Source organism: Dipodomys merriami, unplaced genomic scaffold (genome assembly GCF_024711535.1).
Source record: "Dipodomys merriami isolate MVZ:Mamm:240054 unplaced genomic scaffold, mDipMer1.0.p SCAF_135, whole genome shotgun sequence".
Classification (NCBI taxonomy): Eukaryota; Metazoa; Chordata; class Mammalia; order Rodentia; family Heteromyidae; genus Dipodomys; species Dipodomys merriami.
In genome coordinates this window covers 90,784-113,924 of record NW_027202660.1, presented here as the reverse complement: position 1 = coordinate 113,924, position 23,141 = coordinate 90,784, and the positions used below count along the sequence as shown (strand labels likewise).

The following is a 23,141-nucleotide window of genomic DNA, read 5'->3' as shown; positions in this document are numbered from 1 at the left end:
TTGATGGCTGTACCATCCCCCTTGCAACAGTAACTCATGGCACAGGAAGGTGGAACTACACGGCACCCTAACCCATTTGTACCACTGGAAACTCAGCAATCACTGGCAACGCAATGACTCATATCCCTTTGCAGGTTTGGTATATGTTTCCCCATTTATTGTTCTGGCTACTAATGACTCTCAGTTTTCTCAGTAGGAATGATCATTCCAATCGTGTCGGCGATAATCGATACAGTGGCTTCAGCTATCACCGCTGCTATATCGCTGTCCCAAAGTGTGCAACAGATAAACCAGCTCATCCCTCAACTGTCATCCATAGAATTAAAACATTTGCAACTTGCCAATCATCTTAAGGGAGGCCTCCTTGTGCTCCAGCAACAAATAGACTTGCTCCAAAAACAGATTACGTTTCTTCGATTACAAGGAGCACTATGTAAGGCTATCACTACTTTTGTCTGTCAGCTTTCGACTCCAGCGCCCAATGTCACTGAACTTAGTAACTACATCGAAGGCCCTTGGGCCCTTAAGTACTTAAACTTCACCCACCACCTGCTGCATGATGTTACCCGCCTAAATCAGACCACCATACAGCTTATTTGCGCTGCCTCATTTTTAGAAGATGTGCTTAAAAAGTTACAGCAATGGTTTTCACCATCCTCTCTGGTCACCTGGGGAGGCCTTGCGCTTTTAGCACTTATTCTCCTGGGAATTATTAAATGCTTACACTCCCGGCAAAAATGCCTCCAATGACGGGTCACCATAATGATGGTCCTTTTAAAAGAAAAAGGGGAATTTGTGGGTAGAGCCGGTCAGATCTGGTTGAGTAAGCTAGAATAGTAGTTGAAGCACACTTCCTGTACTTCCTGCTCATAGAGATGTGACCCACAGGCACATCTGCCTAGCTTGAGAACAATGAGCTGTTCAAGCTCCCTACATGCCCCCGGGGGACCAATCAGTGCCTGTCACCAAGCAGTGCCTGTCACAAGTGCCTTACATCAACTCCCCATGAAGTGATTAGTAGGGAAGGGAAGAACTCAGGAGGTTGGGAAATCTGGGGCTACAAAATCCCCCCCCCTCCCGTACCCCCCCACCACCATGAGCAAGTATAAAGGAGACCTGCTTAAGCCTATTCTCCCAGTGTTTGTTCCTTGTGGGCATCATTCACACTTACCTTCTGCCTGAGATCTAGCCCTACATGCCCCATTTGGATCCCTGCCAGGATCCTTAAGTTTTTACCCATTTTCTCTATACAGGATGCCCAAGGATAAACAAACCAAGAAGGAACAAAAAATGACTATGGTGGCCGAGGCATGTGTTTAGCTAATTATTTTAATGTTACTTGCTCTCATTGTTCTTTTACTAAATGATTGTATAGCGGCATTACTTGAATCCATACGCTTCCTGTAAACATGTCTAAAACTTGGTATGATTTTGGCCTTTAATTCATTAGCTGCCTCTACAGTAGCAGCTGCTATGGCACTAATACAGAATGTTAGTCATAATAATTTGTCTTTAGATCTTTTTCAAACCCACAGGCAAATAGCTGGATTAGAAAAACCCCCACATTTGGACTCTGAAGTGGCAAAGACTGCTATCCCATCCCTGACTAATGTTAAAAGACTGCTAATGATATTGCTTGGCCTGGTAATGCTTTTGCTGATGGTTTTTCTATACCTTCTTTGCATTATCCGTGCACTGCAAAACTCTTATGAGTTTAGCCATCTAGTTACATAAGATCAAACTCCAAGTGAATGAATTTCCCCCAAGAGGAACCCCAGCCAGAGACAGGTAAGAGGGGTTGTCAGTCTGACCAACCTAAGACAGGGCATTCAGCTTTGCTCTGAAGAAGTTCCCAATGATAGGTAAGGCAGACAAGGCAATCCACCCAACCTAAGACAGGCGGGTTCACTTCTTTAAACAAAGACTATGGGGTGTTGGGAGCTGAGAGTAAAGCTCAAAGGTCATTTTGACCCCTGTGCTTGCTCAAAGGCACATACTAGGAACTGGCTTACTTAAAAGACACCAGGTGCCTGGGATTGCTTTGCTATGTCTCCAGAGTTTGTTTTAAACTTTCCTCATTTTTCTGGATGATAGTAGAACAGCCTGAATGTGGGGGCCCACTAGGATGCACCGAGCGGCATGTGTGGATCTCCCAATACCCAGGCTGCTCCCATGTTCTGAAGAGTACAACCTTACGAGATAATGACTTTTATATATATATCCCAAAAGTAATCGAACTGCTTCAGATATTTCTAACTGTAGTGTGGCTTATGTTTATTACTGTGCTAGGTGGGGATGTGAGGTCACTGGGACAGGCTCTGGAATCCTGCACAAGGGCCCTCCTTATCCTTGTCTGGCGAATCGCGCCCCCTAGACTTGCCTTGAACCCCCTGCATGACCAATGCTATTTTTACCAATGCAATCCTGTTAAAATAACCTTTACAGAGGAGGGAAAAGAATAACTAAATGGGAGGTGGGCCTGCCATTAAAACAAAAAGGGGGAATCTGTGGGACACGTGGGCAGCAAAGATTGTGCTGAGAGAGAGTTGAGTGGGCAGAGTCCAATCGGTTTACGTTTAGTGCATAAACAGCTTGTGGAAGTTTAGGTGCATAATAGGGTGTGACATTTACAGTGATTGGTTGGTTCCCTTTCCTCCTCATGCCACCCGATCTTTTTTGCTTTTAAAAAGTGCTTGTTGTGTGTTAATAAATGAGTTACTTTCACTTGACTCCCACCTGTGTCTGATTGTCTCCCGGGTTAAGGGAGGCTGGGAAATGGGCTAGCAGCGCACTTACATTGCCTAGGACCCCATCCATCTTTCCTGGGATGGACGAAGACCCAACAGATAATATATAATAAAATAAATGTAAAATAAAAATAAAAGTAAATAATATTTGCAAGTGTTCTGATCTCAAGAATACCACTGGGGAGGGGAGATGGAAATGATGCAACAACATTTGGTGTACTGTTCTTTGCAAATTTGGGAGGTCATCACAGCAGAAGTGTAGTATTTTTTCACAATAGTGATAAGCTTGTCATGATGTGAATTTAGGGAATTTTATGGTGTACCTTACAAGTCAGAAACTGTTGGGCTAGGACTTTATGGCATAAAAACTTGTCATTGAATTACATATAAATAATAGCTTAAGCCGGCGCCGGTGGCTCATGCCTGTAATCCTAGCTACTGAGGATACTGAGATCTGAGGATCTCGGTTCAAAGCCAGCCCAGTCAGAAAAGCCTGTGAGACTCTTATCTCCAATTAACCACTAGAAAAACAGAAGTGGTGCTCTGGCTCAAGTGGTACAGCACGTGCCTTGAGCTGAAGGGTGCAAGGATAGTGCTCAAGCCCAGAGTTCAAGAACCAAGAACGACAGAAAAGAAAGAAAGAAAGAAAGAATAGCTTACTCTCATGAACAATGTTTACTCTTCTGTAATTAATTATTATAGATAGTTCATAGTTCACAGGTTTATCTTCTAACAGAATGTGGCTCTTTTTTCTGTTGACTTTTAAATATGTAACGTCCAATTGGAAACAGTATTGCAGAATTAAATAAAAAGTAAACAGATATTGTTTTAAATGTCTCTGGTATGGCATGTTCAAAATTTGAAAATGAGTATTTAGTAGTCATAGGCATATTGAAGAACACATATATTCTGTCCTCTTAACAATTATTTAGTTTTAAAAGTTAAGAGTTTCCATAGATTGAACTGTTTACTGTTTTACTATGAGACAATACTAAAATTATGTTTTTTTCAAAATAATGGCAAGTATATTGTGAAAATATTGTATACTTTGATAACATTCAAGTTGATGACCCTCTGATATAGAAAAGGATAACAGAATAATATTTACTATACCAATACAGTGAAATTATATTTTATGTAGCTTATTTTTAAATTTAATTTTACTGTCAAGGTGATATATAGAACGGGTTGCAATAATTGTAAGGTAGTGAATACATAACATGTCGAACTTTTTACCCCTTCCTTCACTTTTCTCACAGTTTCCTTCCCCCCAATACCCCTCACAAGTTGTAATGTTAAATTTCCAACACGTTGTATTGTGAGAACTGCTATTGAGTTGGTTTGCCCTTTGTCCTTTGTCTCGAAATTTTGTTGTTCCTCTTCCCTTGCCAAATTAAGATAAATGTATATACAATGGTGTATGATCCTGAAATCAAATACAGCAGGGAACAAACCATTGGGGAAAACGCAAAAGGAAAAAGAAAACAAATAGTACATTAAAAACATCAACCACAAAGAAAATCCTCTGTTTCCATATCTAGGAGGTCATTTTGCTTAGCATCATCTTATATGTATCCATTGACCCATTCTGCTCATTTGCTAGGACTATCCTAGATATTTCCTACTTATTACAACTGAGAGAAACTATGGAATTTCTTTCTTTGTGTCTTGTTTATTTTATTAGTAGGATTTTTCCAAGTCTTTCCATTTGGAATTGGAAGCTTAGAATTCCACTGCGCGCGCGCACACACACACACACACATATATGTGTGTGTGTGTGTGTGTGTGTGTGTGTGCATACATATATATATATGGTATATATGTATATATATACCATATATATACCAAATTTTGTTAATTATTCATTTACTGAGTGACATATTGGTTTAAAACATGATTGCATGTAAATATCACTTACGGTCATTCAAAAATGACAGATGCCACCTCCCCAGACTTTATAAAATTATGATTTCTATGTAAGATAGGATTTCATGGTGGTACAAAGGTTGAGATATCTGGATAAATCTAATGCATATCTTGCACTGAATTAGGCAGAATGATATCCAATATCATATAGGATAAAAATGGTAGTGACAAAATATTCCCTTGAGAAAGATATAGGGGACTGCCAGCAGTAGGAAGTAGTTCAGATAATTTTGAAGCATTTAGAAATACAAGCTCAAGTGTGTCTGTTTAAACAAAAATTAATTAATTAAGTGGAAGGGCAAAAGAAGGGGAAGAGAAGAAAATAACTGACAGCAGATCATTTTCCCAAATTAGAGTATAAAAAGACATAATTTTAACTTCCAAGTTAAAAAGAGACCAATATCATACCTTCCACTCAATTTAGATTCTTGAAAATATTTACTTGGCTTTTTCCTACTTTAATGCTCCAAAATAAATGAAGACTTATAAGAAAAGTTATGTGATTTCCATTACTTCAACCTGAACACTAACTGTGTTGAGCCCTCTTTTCTCAATTTGCACTTGGAAATAGTCCTTAAGTTGATGATGTTGTGGCTTATTAGAGTCAGAGTTAGGAGCTTCTACATGTACAATTATCTCAAAATAGTTTAAAGCAGATTCCCACCCCCCAAGATATCCAACTACATTGTCTAAAGCTGTACTTTGAACACACTCTGACACCTCAGCTCATAATTTGAAATTATACTTCAGCATTTCCTTGGCACATTCCACGTTGTGCCATTGTCTTTTTTGCACATTCCTTTTGAGTTCATAGTTGCTCTATTTCCATTTCATCTGTACAAACTGCTAAGAACATTGTTCAACTACCACTTCTTGTTTGCACATGCCCAGTCTATGTATGAAGGTACTTTGTCCATGTTAAGCAATAGGATAGTACTCACTCTCTCAGGAGAAAAGTTCCACAGTATAACACTATGCCACATTAGAGGATGTAGAGTTTAAAGAATTTTGAGACAAACAGTGATGTTAGAATTGAAAGGCTCCTTAGGGAGGTTTTCTTGGAGCTCATTAGTTTTCCCAGGAGAAATATAAATATCCACAAAATCTGGAGCTAATTAGAAAGTATCCAAATTAACACTAAATCCTAGATGTTGTGTTAGTACTAGTCATCATTGTATTATTGTTACATCAGAATCCTCCCTACTTGCAAATGGGTTTGAGAAAATGAAAGAAAGGCATTAAAGCAAAATGTCTTATCTTTTTAGGCATTTAATCCTACTGGTGAGGGTAATGTCTGAACTCTTCCATTCAATAAAAGTTTGAAGTTTATAAGAGAACTACCTACCTATAAGAATTTGTGGCAGGTTGATTGACACGGTTATTTCAGCTTGGAAATATCCCTACCAAGAACTAGAGTTAAATAAAGTATATGACAGTTATGATGTGTCAATGGCTACTGACGCATTTTCTATTCTAAAGAAGAATCAACTCCAGGAGTCTGCAGTCACATCAGTAAAGATGTATGTTCAAACTACTACTTGGTGTTACTTTTCTTACATTTATAATGAATGGGTTGATAAGATACCCAAACATATCTAAAGATATTTTAATAAAATTCCTAACTGATGTGAATACATGGGCCACTCGTTGGAACTATAGGACAAATTAGGCTGGTTTGTGCTGTAGTTCAAGCTATAAACTCCTGGCTAAAAAAGTCTTCAAAAAATTAAAGTTCATGAGAGTTATATCTGTATAATTCTTCTAATGTCAGGATAAAAGCATTTGTTCCCAACATTTAAAATCAACAGGATTTGTTGAATTCATGGATCCAGAATTTTATGGATTAACATTCATATCTCAAAATTTTATCAAGATGACTTTCACCAAAACACTTTTCTTATTGAACTTGTCTATGTCCTTTTACTTTTCAAATCCAAATAGCATATTTCCTTCAAGATCTTCCTGCAAATTCTTTCCTTCCTTTAATTCTGTAAATCTCTGTTTACTACTTTTTTATTTCCTTATGTATCTCTTTTTTCCAATCTTATCCACACTGGTGTTCACTTGCTCACACTTGTGTCAGAACTTTCCTTTTCCTCATCCCTTCAATAATGCCCCCAATTTTATTATTCTTTTTTCCTATTCATGGTCGTGGATATTTTGATGATGTCTAAACAGACGTATTTTGCATCTGTTTAATATAAACTCTAGAACTATCAGATATTTTTTCCCTAAATTCATTATTTCCACCTGTGGTTCTTATCACTAAGAACATCACTAACACAGTTGCCAGCCAAACGTGTGGAAGCACTTTAGATTACTTCTTACCCTTCTACTCCTTCCCATTAGATAAGATGAATGATGAAGATTTACTCAGTTTCTATCACTAATATGATTTCTTTTTTTTGGAGCTTTTATGACTTTCTTTAAGTGTGAAAATACTGTACAGAGGGATTACAATTACATGGGCAAGATAATGAGCACATTTCTTATGAAGCATTGTAGCCTCCTCCTTTGTTTCCCCTTCCCATCCCTTCCCATCCTCCCCCCCTCGCCCCCCGCCCAATCTTCCCTCCACCAAAGTTGGAAAGTTCGTTTTCGACATAACGACTTATACAATATGATTTCTCTGTACTCCTTTTTATGCCCCTAACACCAGCCTGATTTATTTACTCATCACTGTCACCTAGTCCTAAAACAACCATTTTGAAAGTATGCTATTTCCCCATGGTCTTTTCATACTGGTCCTCTCCATCACCAAATTACTCTCTTTGTAAACACCCAGAGTGAAGAGCTCAGACATATATTCTAGTATCATTATTTACTAACTACATTGATTGTTGGCCTTACATTTCTCATCTGTAAATCAATGTAATCTAACAGAAATAATGAAAAATATATTTGTTGACTTCTAGATCAAGAATAAAAAAAATTGAAGAGTACTTACATTTTCCACTTTACCTTACAAATAAGGAAAGAGTCAAATTCAGTTTGTTGGTATAAAGTCACAAATTGTTTCATGTAGAAATAAAAATAAGTTTTACCTCCTGGCTCTAAGGCCTATGTCTTTTCTAGGTAACTACAGATATGAAAGTGGTATTATGTAAATTGTGTCATGTGTTTACAGCTGTATTGCAGAACATACTCTTAATGTATCATTGGTTATTGAATAGTATCTATATGAGAATGTTATTTGAACTAATCACCCTAAGTTGAAAACTACACTTTAGTCCATCAAAATGTGGAAATAAACGATTTTATTTATAAGAAAATAGTACCATCAAGAAAAGTGAGTATACATTAGAGAGACTGCAGGAATTAGGGTTTTTACTGTCTCTGCCTATTTATGTGATTATATTTCTTGATATTTCTTCTTATTCTTATTGTATGTAATCCAATGCTGTTTATTACTATGTATTCAATGTGGGAAATCTACCTTCAAAAATGTGTAAAGTTTTTTTTTTCCTATTCAATCACAACAATGTCATTTTCAGTCTACACTGTGGTCATCATCCTCTCCATCAAAATTATTATTAACATCATAAGTGCTAACTACTGAAAGTCTGATATATATCTATGATTTTGCGATTATTTGTCTTTTGATTAATAATTTTAATGTTACCACTGTGCACGCATCCATATTAAAATTTTGAACAAATAAACAAAAAAAACTAAACCATATCAGGTAGTTTGACTATGTGCTTATAACAAATTATGGAATAGATTTTTGAAGTATTGCAAATTCCTAACCAGTATGAATTAAGTTCCTCTCTCCCCACCACCACACACAAGTATTTAAGAGTTTGAACAAAATTATTTCAATAATATACTGCAAATTTTACTATATTATCATGTATATATCTGAAATTCCCTTGAATGTAATAAACTCTACATTCTATAGAAATATTAGTTATTTTATTCTAGGAAACTTTTGGAAAAATAGAGTGTATATCTTTGAAATGAAAAAGGTAAAAAAATAGTAGCATAAAAATTTTAGAGGGAGTCTGTCTTCAGAAATATATATATATATATATATATATATATACACACACACACACACACACACACACACACACATACACATATATATTATATGTAGAAAGACATACATTTTTGAGATTATTTTTCACCAGAAATATATACATATACCTAAATTTATGTGTAGAACGATGTACTTTATAGTGAAACAAAAATCTTAAAACATAATTAAAATTTAACATCAAACCAAGTGCCATTGACTCACGCCTATCATTCGAGCTATTCTGGGTAATGAGATCTTAGAATTTTTTTCAAAACTAGCCCAGTCAGAAAAATACTTGTTAGATTCTTATCTCCAATTAACCACTAAAAACAAGAATTAGCTCTGTGTCTCAAGTTGTAGAGTGCTGCCTTTGACCATAAAAAGTCTTAGGGACAATGCCCAAGCCTTGCAAACAAGAACAAGAACAAGAACAAGTTAACAATAACAATAACAACAACATATATCACACAAATTTCATAAAAACTTCTTTTAACTGCTATGAACATTTCTTAGAAAGATTGTTTAGCCTCCATGGGGGGGAGGATTGGGTGAGGGCGGGGGGGGGTGTATGGGAAGTGATGGGAATGGGAAACAAAGGAGGAAACAACAATGCTTGATAAGAAATGTACTCATTATCTTGCCCATGTAATTGTAACCCCTCTGTACAGTATTTTCACAATTAAAAAAAAGAAACATGAATATATGCCCCTGGAAAATGTTAAGTAAAAAGTATAAAATAAAGTTCATTGTCGACATAATGACTTGTACATCTTGTTGTTACAATGGGTCCACCTGTATCCCTATTTAATTGTAACCACTCTGTACAGTATTTTCACAATAAAAATATCTTCTCTTTAAAAAAATGTAGAGAATATTTACGTCTATGCTAAAGACATGACTATTTAGATTGCTTAAGATATTTAGGTAATGATTAGGAATTAATATTAATGATAATATATTGGGACTGGTCATTTATTCTATTTTATGATAATAAAATGATATTTGTAATGATTTTATAAAATTTCTCTTGTTTGTTATTTGAATTATAATAAGAGATAAACATTTTAAATGATTTCCATAGGAAAGGGTCATTTTAATGGTATAAATTCTTTTGTAACTTCAAAACAATTAAGAAAATCATTCCAGGGCTGGTTTGCTCTAAGACTATATTTGTTTTCTTGTTCTAATTTTCATATGTTAGTAGAAATTAAAATTCCAAAAATTCAATGGATCTTGGCATTCAGGAACATCTTCATAGATACTAATATTGGAGTTCCTTAAGTGGAATTGTTTTATGTCATTTGCTATTTTCACAAACAAATCAAGATGATTGTGTATTTTGTTTCTTTTCACTGCTATTGGCTCTTATCTTGAGAATACTTTTTTCTAGCAAAGAAGAGAAAAGCAATTGGATTGAGCAAGTAACATAAAAGTTTCTACCAGAAAATGTTATCAATTACTTATAAGTGATGCATAATTCCTAGATATTCCAGTTATCACATACACTTTTTGATTGAGTTATCTCTGTATAAACTCAAAAAATACCGAAATAAACAAAATTAACAGAAACACATCTTTGTATTAAAAACTATAGTTTACAAAGAATTTTTAGCCAACAATGAAAAAATCTTTTTAGGTATTCTGTAATTTGTGTGAATTATTTTTAACAATATGTATATATATATTGCTGACATGAAATTCACATGCAATATATTATCTCCTTTTATTGTATGCATTTTTAGTGCTTTGGAAGTGAATGGTACAATCAGATGTTTTCCAAGCCTAATTTTCACAAACTTGCATTTCTTCAAATAGAAATGCTGTAAATTTTAGAACAGACATTAAAATAGATGCAAAATTCAGTTACAGGAATTTGTCCTCCATATATCCTTTATAGTGTGTCTTTTCAAAATTTGTTTGGGGGATTATTTCCAGATTCTCACACATACTATTCAATTGCACTGTCAAGGAACTACATTCCCTGTCCAAACAAGTTTTTTACTTCTCTTTAATACATACATAGAAGTGTAATGGCTGGATCATATGCAATTCTCTTTGACCTTTTGAAGACTTGAAAACTTCCTTGCAAAAATTATTGCAGTATTATTCAAATAATTCTGCTATCTAGAGTATATCAATTTCTCCACAAATGCATTACTATATTTTATGTCATCTTTTTATATTATGGTCACAGAAATGAGTTTTATTTGTATTTTTTCTTAGATACTTAAGAGGAGCTTAATTCATTTGCTCCTCTTATTCACCATTAATTTACATATGTTCTTTAAAGAAATAACCTGTTAAGGAAAAAATTATATGTAATTAGAATATATAAAAGTAGTTAAGACTAAGGATCATTGTAGAATTAACATTGTAGCATTAACAAATATGTGCCCTCTATCGGTTGGATATGTATTCACTTCTTTCGTAGAATTATGAAAGGTTATCAGTTGATATTAACCCGTTTATTCTTGCTTTTCTTTAGTCACTAATGTTTTCCATGTCAAATGTTTAGAAATCTTTACTGATCCAATGTCATGAATTTTTACATTTATGTATTATAGGTTTTTATATCTCACATTTAGTTTGATAATCATTTTTATTTAAAATTTTTGTATAAGGTTTGAGGTAAGTAGTCCAAGATCATTCTTTAAATCTAGAGAAGCAATAGTGCCAATACACCCATTTAAAATTCTATTTTAATTTGATAAAGTCATGGCATCCTTTTAAAAATCTTTAGACCATAAAACTAAGAATTTATTTTTGATAAATCTGTTACATTCTTCTGTGTGTCTGTTCTTATAGTAGAGCTATTTTGTCTTCACTACTAAACATGGTGATAGATTCAAATCTAGTATGAGGGCTCAAGCTAGAACATTTTCCAAGATTGTTCTGAATGACCTGTGTTCCTTGAACTTTCATGCGAGTTTATTGAGCAGGTGGACCAATATCCTACACAGTTATCTAGATGTTTGATAGTCACTCATATTTTGCAGCTTGTGAAAACACAAGGCCCCAGATATTATATGTAGAAAAATGTCTTTAGAGAATGCTTGAATCCACTAAAATTAATTTAGGAATGAGTTAAAATTTAGATAACACTACAGCATAATAAAGTTGAATGATAACTTGAGCTGTACTACAGAGGAGAGTGAGAAGGGACAGAATGATGGACCATATAGGAGCTGTATGCCATTAAGATTTTGTTTCAAAAGACAGAAAGACTTCAGAGAAGAGAAGGAGGAAAATAATCAAAGTGTCCTAAAACAAGTTTCTTTTTAATCTACCTAATAGTGTGGGCTGAGAGTCAGAGAAGATTGGAAAAAATAAAATAGAAAATAAAGCATTGTATAGACCTCTTACAATGTAAAGAAATTGTAATAGGAATATGATAATTAATTTCCAAAGAAATAAAAGAATAAGTAAACTTTAAAGGCAAAATGAAGAGAGAAAAGAACAAAGTAAAACCTTTATCACTAACAAACCCAAGTGTTTGAAAGTGGAAAAGCAGTAGAAATATTCTAAATAACAATAAAAATTGCTAACATGGATAGAATATGGATCACATTTTATCATATATAATTTTGAAAAATCACTAGTAATGAAAATTTAAAAGTCATAATTTAAAACACTATTTACATTACAACTAGACAGTATAGTTCAGTGGTAAAACCTTGGCCTAGCATATGTGAAACAATGGTGTGACCCCCCCCAACATTACAAAATACACACAAAGCACACACACACACACACAAAACCTCACGCACACACACACACACCACATACACACATTTGGAATATTGATATTATCATATTAAACAGAGGAAATTATCACAAATAATAAAAGAAGGTTAATATATGAAATAATAATATTGCTTGTACTATTTAAACATTAGGAGAAATAAAAGACAATACACTTGTATTCTTACAGATTAAGTAAATTGATAATTAAGAAATAGAACACATGAGAACCTTTGCAAACAATTTTTAAATAATAAACATTTTTAAATATGTATAGTTTTATTTTGACAAAAGATTGGGGTTACTGGTGTTTTAACTCAAGATTTAGAATATGATAACCAGGTGCGTGCTCCATATCTCTCTATCGATGGCTATATCTCTAATCATTTCACTCTGATATTTTTAGAATAAGGTCTTATAATTTCCCAGGCTTTTCTGAATTACAAACCTATTTGCAGTTCCTCTCATAGTTAGAAAATGGAAGCCACAAATCACCATGCCCAGCTCAAACATTTTTAAATTCAAGTACAAATATTTTCAAAAAGTGACCAGGTAATGAAGCCTTTCTTAATAAAACATGTGCTTCTTGAAAATACAGTAAGTATTTGTTACCTGGAAAAATATGTTTAGAACTATAATAAAATATAAATTTATTTAAATTTGCCAGCCATATAAAATTAAGAAAATAATTTTAAATATTCACATGTTAAATATGTTAAAAGCAAAATATGTGTCTGAATAATTTCCATGTGTAAAAATCATGCAAAATTAAATTAACTAATAACTAATCCTACAACTCTGAAAAAAGAATTACCCTAAAGAAACAAAAGAAAATAAGTAATTAAGTTCAAAATTTGAAATTTAGAAAATAAAATCAAGTGTACTCTTTAGGTGACTTAAGTAAATATAAAACTTCTGTATATCAATTTTATAATAAAAATGCATGAACAAAGAAAGAAGAAGTACCCATTGATCAATAGCAATTGCAAAGCATCAGTAGTTGTTTGCGTGTACAAAAAAAATCGATGGAGGGGTACCAATGTTCCTTCCATAAGAAATGTACTCATTATCTTACTTATATAAATGTAACCCCTAAGTAAATTAGCTTTTTAATAAAATTAAATTGAAATTATAAACCAAATAATATACCAATTAAGAATTTTTAGATGGAATTCTATGCCTCCATCAGAAAGAATGACATTGCTCTATTTTTTAGGGAATGGAAACACTTGGAAAAATTATATTAAGTTTAGTAAGCCAGGCCCAAAGAATCATAGGTCCCATGGTTTCCCTTATTTGCAATAACTAGTATTTGTCTGAGTCAAGCAGAAAAGGTCAGATAAGTTGATGTTAGGTGAAATGAACCCCAAGATCAGTATTCAAATGCTTTTTTCTTTCATGTGATTATTTCTTTGTTCTTTTACATTTCCCTCCCCCACGGTATAATCCCTGCTTTCACTGTATTTGCTGTTGGTATAATTTTTGAAGGGGAAGGGAAAAAACAAATCGTTTAAATAGGGATATAGGTGAGCCCATTGCAACAATGAGATGTACAAGATGTTATGTCGAAAAACAAACTTTACAACTTTGGCTGTGGAGGGGCGGAGGATTGGGGGGGGCAGGAAGGGTATGGGGAGGAATGGGAAGTGGAAACAGAAGAGGAGGCAAAAATACTTGATAAGAAATGTACTCATTATCTTGCCCATGTAATTGTAACCCCTCTGTACAATATTTTCACAATAAAAAAAAAGAATTCTTAGAAGCCATTGGTTAAAAACTTCATAAAGAACTGCACCAAGTACCCAAGGAATATATTTTGATGATACAATTTAAATACTTAAACTTCAACAGAGAAGCAAAAAGTTTAAAAAGTGTTACAAAGTAAAGTATTAAATCAGAATATATTACTATAATAATCATTAGACGAATTTTTAGTGGTAGTCAAATATGTAAGAAATGAGGCAATTTGCCATTCGTTTGCACTTAAGAAGTGAGAAAGTATTTTCTACGTCCTTTTAAATATATCATAAGTTTAACGAATAAACTATTCTGTCACATCATATGATAATCCGATAAAGATTATATTAGAGCAAAGAACAAATTCTACTATGCTTTTGGATGTTAAGGTATATACTTATTTTGGTTTTGGGAAATTGTGGGGATTTCAACTTGGTGTATTGTTCTTGCTAGGCTGGCGTCATATCAGTGGCTAATTTTAGGATAGGGGTTTCCTTTCCACAAGAACATGCAACTTATCTGTCCTTTTAGCCTTCCCATCATCAATGGCATCAGAGTAGCACTACCTACCTTGGCTGGCCTGGATCCTGCAGTCCTTCCAATTTTAGTCTCTAGATAGTGCAGGATGGTGGAAATGATCCAATGCACCCAGGTATAGATTGAGAAGGAAGTTCACTAAAATGTGGCCTTGGTTATGCTCTCAAGCCTCCTAAGTAGTTAAGAGTACAGTTGGGAGCACTGGTGCCAAGCAGTAACTACTTTTAAGCAATTAGACATATATATATATATATATATATATATATATATATATATATATATATATATATATATATAATTTATGCTTGTGATTACCTCAGGAAAAGTATAAAAGAGCAGTGAAGCATACAGGAAAGCCAGTATTTTAACTAGCTACTCAGAGACTGAATCAGTTTAGCTAGCTACTCGGGAGGCTGAAATCTGATGATCACTGTTCAAAGCCAGTCCCATCATGAAAATGCATGTGATTATCTCCAAAAATCCAGAAGTGGAGCAGTGGCTCAAGTGGTAGACCACTATCTTTGACCACAGAAGCTTTGGGATAGTGTCTAGGCACTATCAAGCCTCAGCAATGAATAGCACATGCACATGCGCACGCGCACACACACACACACACACACATACACACACACACACACACAAATGAGTATTTCAATGCAGAGTTCTTTATTTTTTTACCTTGCTGTACTTTATTTCCCTGTATTAGTACCCCAATTAACAAAATCAGCTAAGCACCTATTTACATACAACTCATCATGTTTCTCTAAAGTCTACTCTCTTTATTTGACATAAAAGTAAATTATTGAGGAAGTCAATTAATCTCCCTCAACTCTCTAGTGTTAAATGATTGTTTAGGTTCTTCCTAGAAATATGATTCTGTCAAATCCTGCATCAAGCAGCATATTTCGTTCACGAGACAGGAAGCCTCTGTCAAACAATTAATAAGAGGTTTTTCTCCTCCTGGCAAGCATTTGTAGTTTTATTATATTGATATAATTCATGATAAGTCTGTGAATGTCAAAGACTTCTGTGAAAATAAAAAGACCCTTCTCAGTGGTTAGCATTTGTATACCATTCATAGATATGAAGATGTTTTAATATTACTGAAGTTGCTTTGGAATAAATAAAGTTCACCTTGATTATCTTGAATAAGAAGAATTGGTTTCTCAGCACTTTAGGTAAGAACTTGAGTGAAAGAAGCCAAATGAAAAGTGAGGAACCACTCAATACATATATTTAAATGAAACAAAACAACCCAAGAAAACATAAATTAATTCAGTACTCAAGAACCTGAAGGAAATACAAAAAAATTCAGCTATGATAAGCTTATGAAAATCCTGACTATATGGGAGTCTACTGTTGGGAGGATAGTGGTTAAAGCCCAGACTGGACAGAAAGATCTGTACACAACGCCAGACACCTGTTATTCTAAATTCCAGGAAGAATAACATCAAGTGGACTGAGCCAAAGATGATACACAAATAGGAAGCCAGATTCTATCTGAAAATTAATCTGGATAAGTTTGGGCTGGGACATGACAAACTGGTAAGAACACCCATTTAGGAGACAGAAAACATTAAATTCAAACTCTAATATTATGGATATTAAAGAGAAAAGCTATGACTTCAAATATTAGGAATAAATTGTAAGATTTGAGTATTTGTGTGGAGAAAAATCCATTAGAGAGATAGTGTGAACCCATGTTGCAATGCTTTCTACTTAAGTGATAATGTTATGTGGTACTCCAGGCATAACAGAGTTACCTTGCAAAGATAACTGAGCAGGGATCTACACTTGGGTGATGAAAATCCTATACACAGGTGTAAATTACATAGTTTTTTTTCGGTAGATTGTAGTTTTTTTAAATAAGAGCCAGGGTGATATCCTTGAGCATTTTCTCCATATGTGAGCACTTACATTATTTTTAATTAATTAACGAATTAATTAATTAGTTAGATGCTAATACTAGAGCTTGAAGTAAGGGCCTGACTCTGTCCCAGAATTTGTTATTTTTCTGTTTTAGTTTTCTCAAGGCTAGCATTTCACTGCTTGAACCACAGCTCCATTTGTAGCTTTCGCTGGTTACTTTCAAATCAAAATCTAATGGACTATTTTTTTTCTTGATCTGGTTTCAAACCACAATTCTCAGATTTCTTCTTTATGATTAGCTAGGTTTAAAGCCATGATCCACCAGTGTGGCTTCTCCTTTTTCCTCTATACTTATTATTGCACATATTTAGATGACAATGTAAAACTGAGAGTATAGAAGAAAGATGTACAGTGATGATATTGTCCTGTCACAAATTCAAGTTAGTAATGTAAATTTCTTCCTAACACCATACAAAAAATACCATGATATAGTGTAAGAGAACTCACTATTGAACAGATAAGCTTTAAGAGCTTTCTAATAGATTCATTATTTATTGTTACTCAACATTAGAAAAAATGTATAATGCAGTAAGTAAAATAGAAGTCCTTTGGAAGACTGTTTAAATTCCTTGTTTTTTTTAAAGACACTTGTTTTCATCTAAAAAAGTGGGCCTGTCTATTGTCTTCATGAGATTTTCAGGATTGAAGATGCCTAATGAAAAGTCAAAATGTATTAGTAGTCCTTTGCTATCAATTCTGACTTTTTCTTCTTGGAGAATATAATGATCAAAACAATAGTTCAGAATCAGCAAGCAAGAGTTTAGAATCATGCTTCCAGTACAAGTGGATCACCAGTAAGTAATCCTTGATACCATTTTCCACAAACTTTTGTCACAGATACAAACGTCCTGCCTTCTCTAGCTGCTTTCCTAGCCTGTACCTATTCCTTCGTTGTGCAGGAAAAGTGTGATTCAACTGATTTCAGTGAGATATGTTCTAGAACTACCAAGGATTTAGATTCTTGTCTGTAACTTGGTCAAAGCTTTGTCTCCTTATGTAGGCAACTAAAAAGGTATTTACCAATTACTAGTAAATACATAAATTCTATCTCCATCTTTTTTAAAACATAAAATTCTGCTTGTTCTATAAATTGATCAGAGGCATGGATTTTGTGGATAGCTCATCTCTCTCTTTCATGGCTCTCATAGATAACATGATTGCTCCATAATTATCTTAATTTATTTTGCTTTCATAATTTTGGTTGCATCATTTCACTTTCTGCACTGCCATTTCCCAAATCATTTATATAGAAGGCATTATTTCACACTTTCTCATTCCTAGAATAAACTGCACATGGAGAAACCACTGGTCCTCATTTTGTCTGTACCTTTGAATATGGAGGAACGTCTTTCCTTTGCTCTCCATTAATTCCCTAATCTCCAGTTAGAATAATTTCGAATAGTAAAAATGGAAAAAGAAAATAAATCATGGTGAAAAAACATATGCAGAAAATTCACCAGATATTTCTGACCAGTTCAACCAACATTAACTATTAGGGAAATATATGGACACCTCATTTCCACTGGCACTCAAAGTATCTGGTTAGGCAATTCTGATGAAGATGAGGAACAAGATGAAAAAGTGAGGAATGGTAACAATGCAAGAAAAAAAATGGAGACGGATCCAAGCAAATTTCTTCTTTGGGCTGCTGAAAATAACCAGCTAACTACAATGCGGAGAATACTTTCCAAAAAGGCCAGTCATGTGAATACTAGGGATGACGATGAGTATACTCCTCTTCATCGGGAAGCCTACAGTGGACATTTAGACATTGTCCATGAGTTGATGGCTCAAGGGGCACATGCAATAACTGTAGATGGCTGGACATCCCTGCACAGTGCATATAAGTGGAATAATACTAGAATGGCTTCTTTCTTCATCATGATACAGAGTGGCTTCATTCTTCATCATGATGCAGATACCAATGCCCAAACTAAAGGCTTCTTGATCCCCTTGCATCTTGCTGCTGGAAACTGAGATAGCAAAAATACACTGGAACTGTTGAACCATTATGTCAAACCAGGTCTGAAGAACCACTTGGAAGAAACTGCATTTGATATTACCAAAAGGATAAGTATGTATCACTAAGTCTTTGAAGTTGTGGAAGGCTGTACAAATTGTTCTCCTAAATCCTAATGATTCGGTTAATTTTCTTAAATTTCAAAAATGTCATTAATTCCTTTGTGTCAATACAACATATTTTCACAATCCAACTAACAACAATATCTTGCAGTAACAATTCACGGATTCTGTGGAATTCTTCAAAGTGAATTGACTGCCTTTGATGTCAAAATGTATTTCTGCAGGGTTTGTGATTTTTGTTAATCAGAAATAATTTTAACTTACCTGTTGAAATGAGTAGTATAGAAACTAAAGATATTTCTGGTGTTTGTCTGAAAAAGTATATTTTAAAATATTCTACATTCTATGTTTGTATAGTGTCCATAATATATTTTATTCTCTCCTAGATATAATACATTGAATTCTACATTGTTGTGTAATATATAGGTTCATTCATATGTCCTTTCAGATTGCATTCCATATAGAAACAGTTTAAGATTCTTTTTTTCCTAGGTCCTTATACTTTTATATTTCTTTGGGATAAAAAGACAATTTTGTCTAATTTAAAAAGTTGTGTAAAGGTTATGCTATGTAAAGGCCTTTCTAAGGGGAAAATTTAATACACTGATGTCAAACTAACTTAATTATATGAATTACGTGTATTGTTACATTTGTAATTTTGTAATCATCTTTTTAATAGCTGTTTTTCATTTCTTGCATCTGAAGATGAAAAATTTTGAATACTTCACAAATTTTCATATCATCCTTGTGCAAGTGCCATGTTAATCTCTGTATTGTTGTAATTTTGATATACTTTCTGCTGAAGAATGTAGTATCTTGTAAATTTAAGTAGTTAATGATGCAATATTTATACAGACTTATATGCTTGGGAGCCTATTTGTAACAAGGAAACCTTATTGTTCCTAAAAAAAGCTATTGATCTTATTTCCCTAAAATTCTGTGAATAGTTGAAAAAAATATATTGTTAAGTCGATTGCTCACATTTGCAATTTTTTGTCAATGACTATTTTAAGTCTTTTTCATTTGGAATTTGATCATACTTTCAAGTATTTATAGCTAAGTCCAAAGGTGACGGCTTTTTCAAGTACTTATTTATCCAACTGTGTTAGTTTTGTGGAGCCAATGGATTCAAAGTAAGCCATGTTTAAGAGCTACTTCTAAACTTCTGCAGCTGATATTTTCCCAAATGAGGTCTTACTGGCACAAATGTCTACCTGACACTTTACCCTTCTTCCATGTAGGAACAGACCAACTAGAATATCTTACTCTGACAGCATAGATTGTCATACTGGAACAAAACTAATCTTAGTTACAATGGATCTCAGAGAGATGAACAGTTCAGCCAGAACTGTTCAGAATAGAAGGCATTTTATCAAAATATGATTGTTTATTATACCTACCATTTCAAAAGTAGCTAAAGCCAAGAAGGTGAAATATTGTTCATATGCATGATTACCTAATGTCTTGGCCTGTCTACCTTCCAACCAGGCAGGAACTTACACTACTACCATTTTATCACCAAATATTTTCGTAGTTGCAGGAGAAGTCCATATGTTTCTCTTCATTTTTAACCACAGTGTTTCCTCTTGCCTCCAAGCTGTAAATCTACAAATGGTAAAGCTTTAGGATTAACTCTAACAAACACTGAGGTAGAGATAATGGAATAATACTTTAAACCAGAGTTGCCTTTGATACCCTAACCACACCAGAACAATTCAAAACGTGCCTTTTTATTATATTATATATAGTTAACATATTTTACATTTATATGTGATGATTTTATATTTCACACTATGAAACTTACTAGAATTAATTGATAATTTGACAAATAAATGGATGTTTATTCCATTAAATAGAATTAGAATATAAATAATTAGGTTAAAATATATATCAGAATATAAAAAGCATCAATGCAATATTCTAGGTACAAACTTGTGATACCTTCTAAGTGTTCATGGTCTTCTGAATTCACATATATGGCAAAAAAAGAATGTTGTTTTCCTCTAATCTATATGCGAATTTACTCTGCTGCTCTGTTTATTGTTTTAACTCGCTGATCCCAAACTGTTTTTCTCCATATTTCTGAAGCATTCCTACTGGTTTTGCCCAAATTTTGCTGATATGATGTCTAAAAAATACTATTCTTCTGTAGGACCCATGGGGTCCTAGGATCTCAGGTCCCAGTTCCCTGTATCATCAGATAACAGGGGCAAGACTTCTCACCTAGGCCCATGAAACTTGCCAACAGAAAGTAATTGAAGACCCATGTCAATTTCTCAGTTCTTATATTTCAGGGCCCCAATTCCTTGTGATGAAGAATTAGCAGCAAGCAATTGTGAAATGAAAGGCAACTTAAAATGAAGGATGAGATCACTAAAAGTACTGTAATTCAAACTTTCAATTGACAGATGACCAACCGATATGAGTGAATAAGATCACAAAGTGTCATAAGATTATTTTTAATACCCCTCCCCTAATGATTAATGAAAGATTTCAGTCCAGCATAAATAGGGCGACAAAAAGTAGTTCCTGGAAGGATAGATCCATAATTAGTCTACCAAGGCCTGGAAAACTTGACTTAGAGGTCAAATGTAATTCAGAAAAAAACATTAATTGAGAAGATCCTTAGTGCTTCAAAACACTGGTACTTCAGTACAACTTAGTTCTGTGGTATAAAATGTTGTTCTCATACCAATAATAACATACATTTAATCTCCTGAAAGTGTATTCCTTTTCAAATGAACCTTTAAAAATCACATTTGCCAAAATAGCATTCGATAAGTAGATGATAGTGACATTACAAATTTTTCAAGTGTAGGGAGCAAGTTACAATAGAGTTGATTTATTTACCCAGCACCAACCTCAAACAGGTTCAGCCGTTCATTAGAGTGTAGAAATAGTACCACCCACCATTTCTGTTGTTCAGTAGGTGCCTTCTAGAAATGTGTTAAATAGATCAGTCTCCCATATTTCAAACCCAAATGTTAGCTAATAAATTTCATCATTTAATAAGGTATATTTTAAAAAGTCACAAATAGTTGCCTTATATATTGTTTTATTTTTCCCTATCTGTCTAAAATAGCAATAAATATGACTTTAAGTCTTGAATATGGGTACTCATCAGAGATATGACAAACCTAAAATCTGTCTTCTATTTCTATCATATTCCTCTATAGTAGTAAATCTTAGTTTTCTTCCTTTTCCATAACTTATAGGTAGTAAAAATGTTATCCCATGTAAAATGAAATAATCACACCATAGTACAAAGCCCTCTATAAAAATTGGTAGTTAGGAATACATTCTAAGCCATTTTTAAACTTTCTTGTTGACTAAAGATTAATCTTCCAAGTGGATGGGAATAAAATCACGTCTAAGTGCTTCACATCTCCAGTCTTACAAATTGTTACTCCAGATGAATGAATTATGGAAATATAAGCTGACATCAGGTCAAGTATATGAAGGATTGAAACTCCATGGAATGTATATAAAACTTTCAAAGTATTATCAGACATTTTAACAAAATGACTATCAGGAAGCTGAAACCAGACAGGAAAAATAGTAAAGATGAAAAATGGAACAAAGGGCTAAAATACTCAATGTACACATGTGATAAAGGAAGTGGCAAATCGGAAATAAATCTTGGAGAACGGGTTGGTTAAGAATGATAGAAACAGTGCTTGTGATCGAGGAGTATTGGACAATTAGATAGATATATTTAATTGTATTACACTTGCACAACCTTTTGAAATTCAGTTAAACACACAAAAATCACAACCAAACAGCAATCTCTAGAGAGTATGAATATGACCTTTCAAAATTTTAAGAAGTTAATCAAGGGCAATCTTGGGAAAAGCAAACAAAGCTGCTCAAAGAGGGCAGTATGGGCGAGGGGAGAATTTTGGACATATTTAAATATATTGCTGAAAATATTTTTCTTCTGCAAGTTCTCTTTGTCTGAACTGGATACTCCAGTTCTAAGCCACATTTGATAGCTTGTGAAGATAGAAGGGAAGAAATAAGATCAAGAACCCATTACTCCACTAGAGAGAAAACAATCCTCTATGCTTTCTCTCATCTGTCTTCACTACTCTTTCTTCATACTTTTAAGTAGATTTTTTTTGGTACTGAGGATCAAACCCAGGACGTCGTACTTGCTAGTCAAGCGCTTTGCCACTGAGCTACACCCCAGCCCCTTAAGTTGATGTGTATATATATATATATATATATATATATATATATATATATATATATATTAATTTTTATTTTTGTGAACATACTGTACAGAGGCGTTACAATTACATGGGCAATATAATGAGTACATTTTTATCAAGCATTGCAGCCTCCTCCTTTGTTTACCCTTCACATCCCTTCCCAGCCTCCACCAAGCCCCCCCCCACTCAATCCTCCACCCCCCCCGCACC

General features: G+C 34.0%; 2 pseudogenes; one reads left to right on the top strand and one right to left on the bottom strand.

Annotated features, from left to right (window-relative positions):
- The first annotated feature begins 912 nt into the window (after positions 1-912).
- Positions 913-18,774, top strand: LOC138825140 (ankyrin repeat domain-containing protein 49-like; annotated as a pseudogene).
- Positions 18,775-19,428: 654 nt separating this feature from the next.
- Positions 19,429-19,528, bottom strand: LOC138825154 (U6 spliceosomal RNA; annotated as a pseudogene).
- Between the last annotated feature and the right edge of the window lie 3,613 nt (positions 19,529-23,141).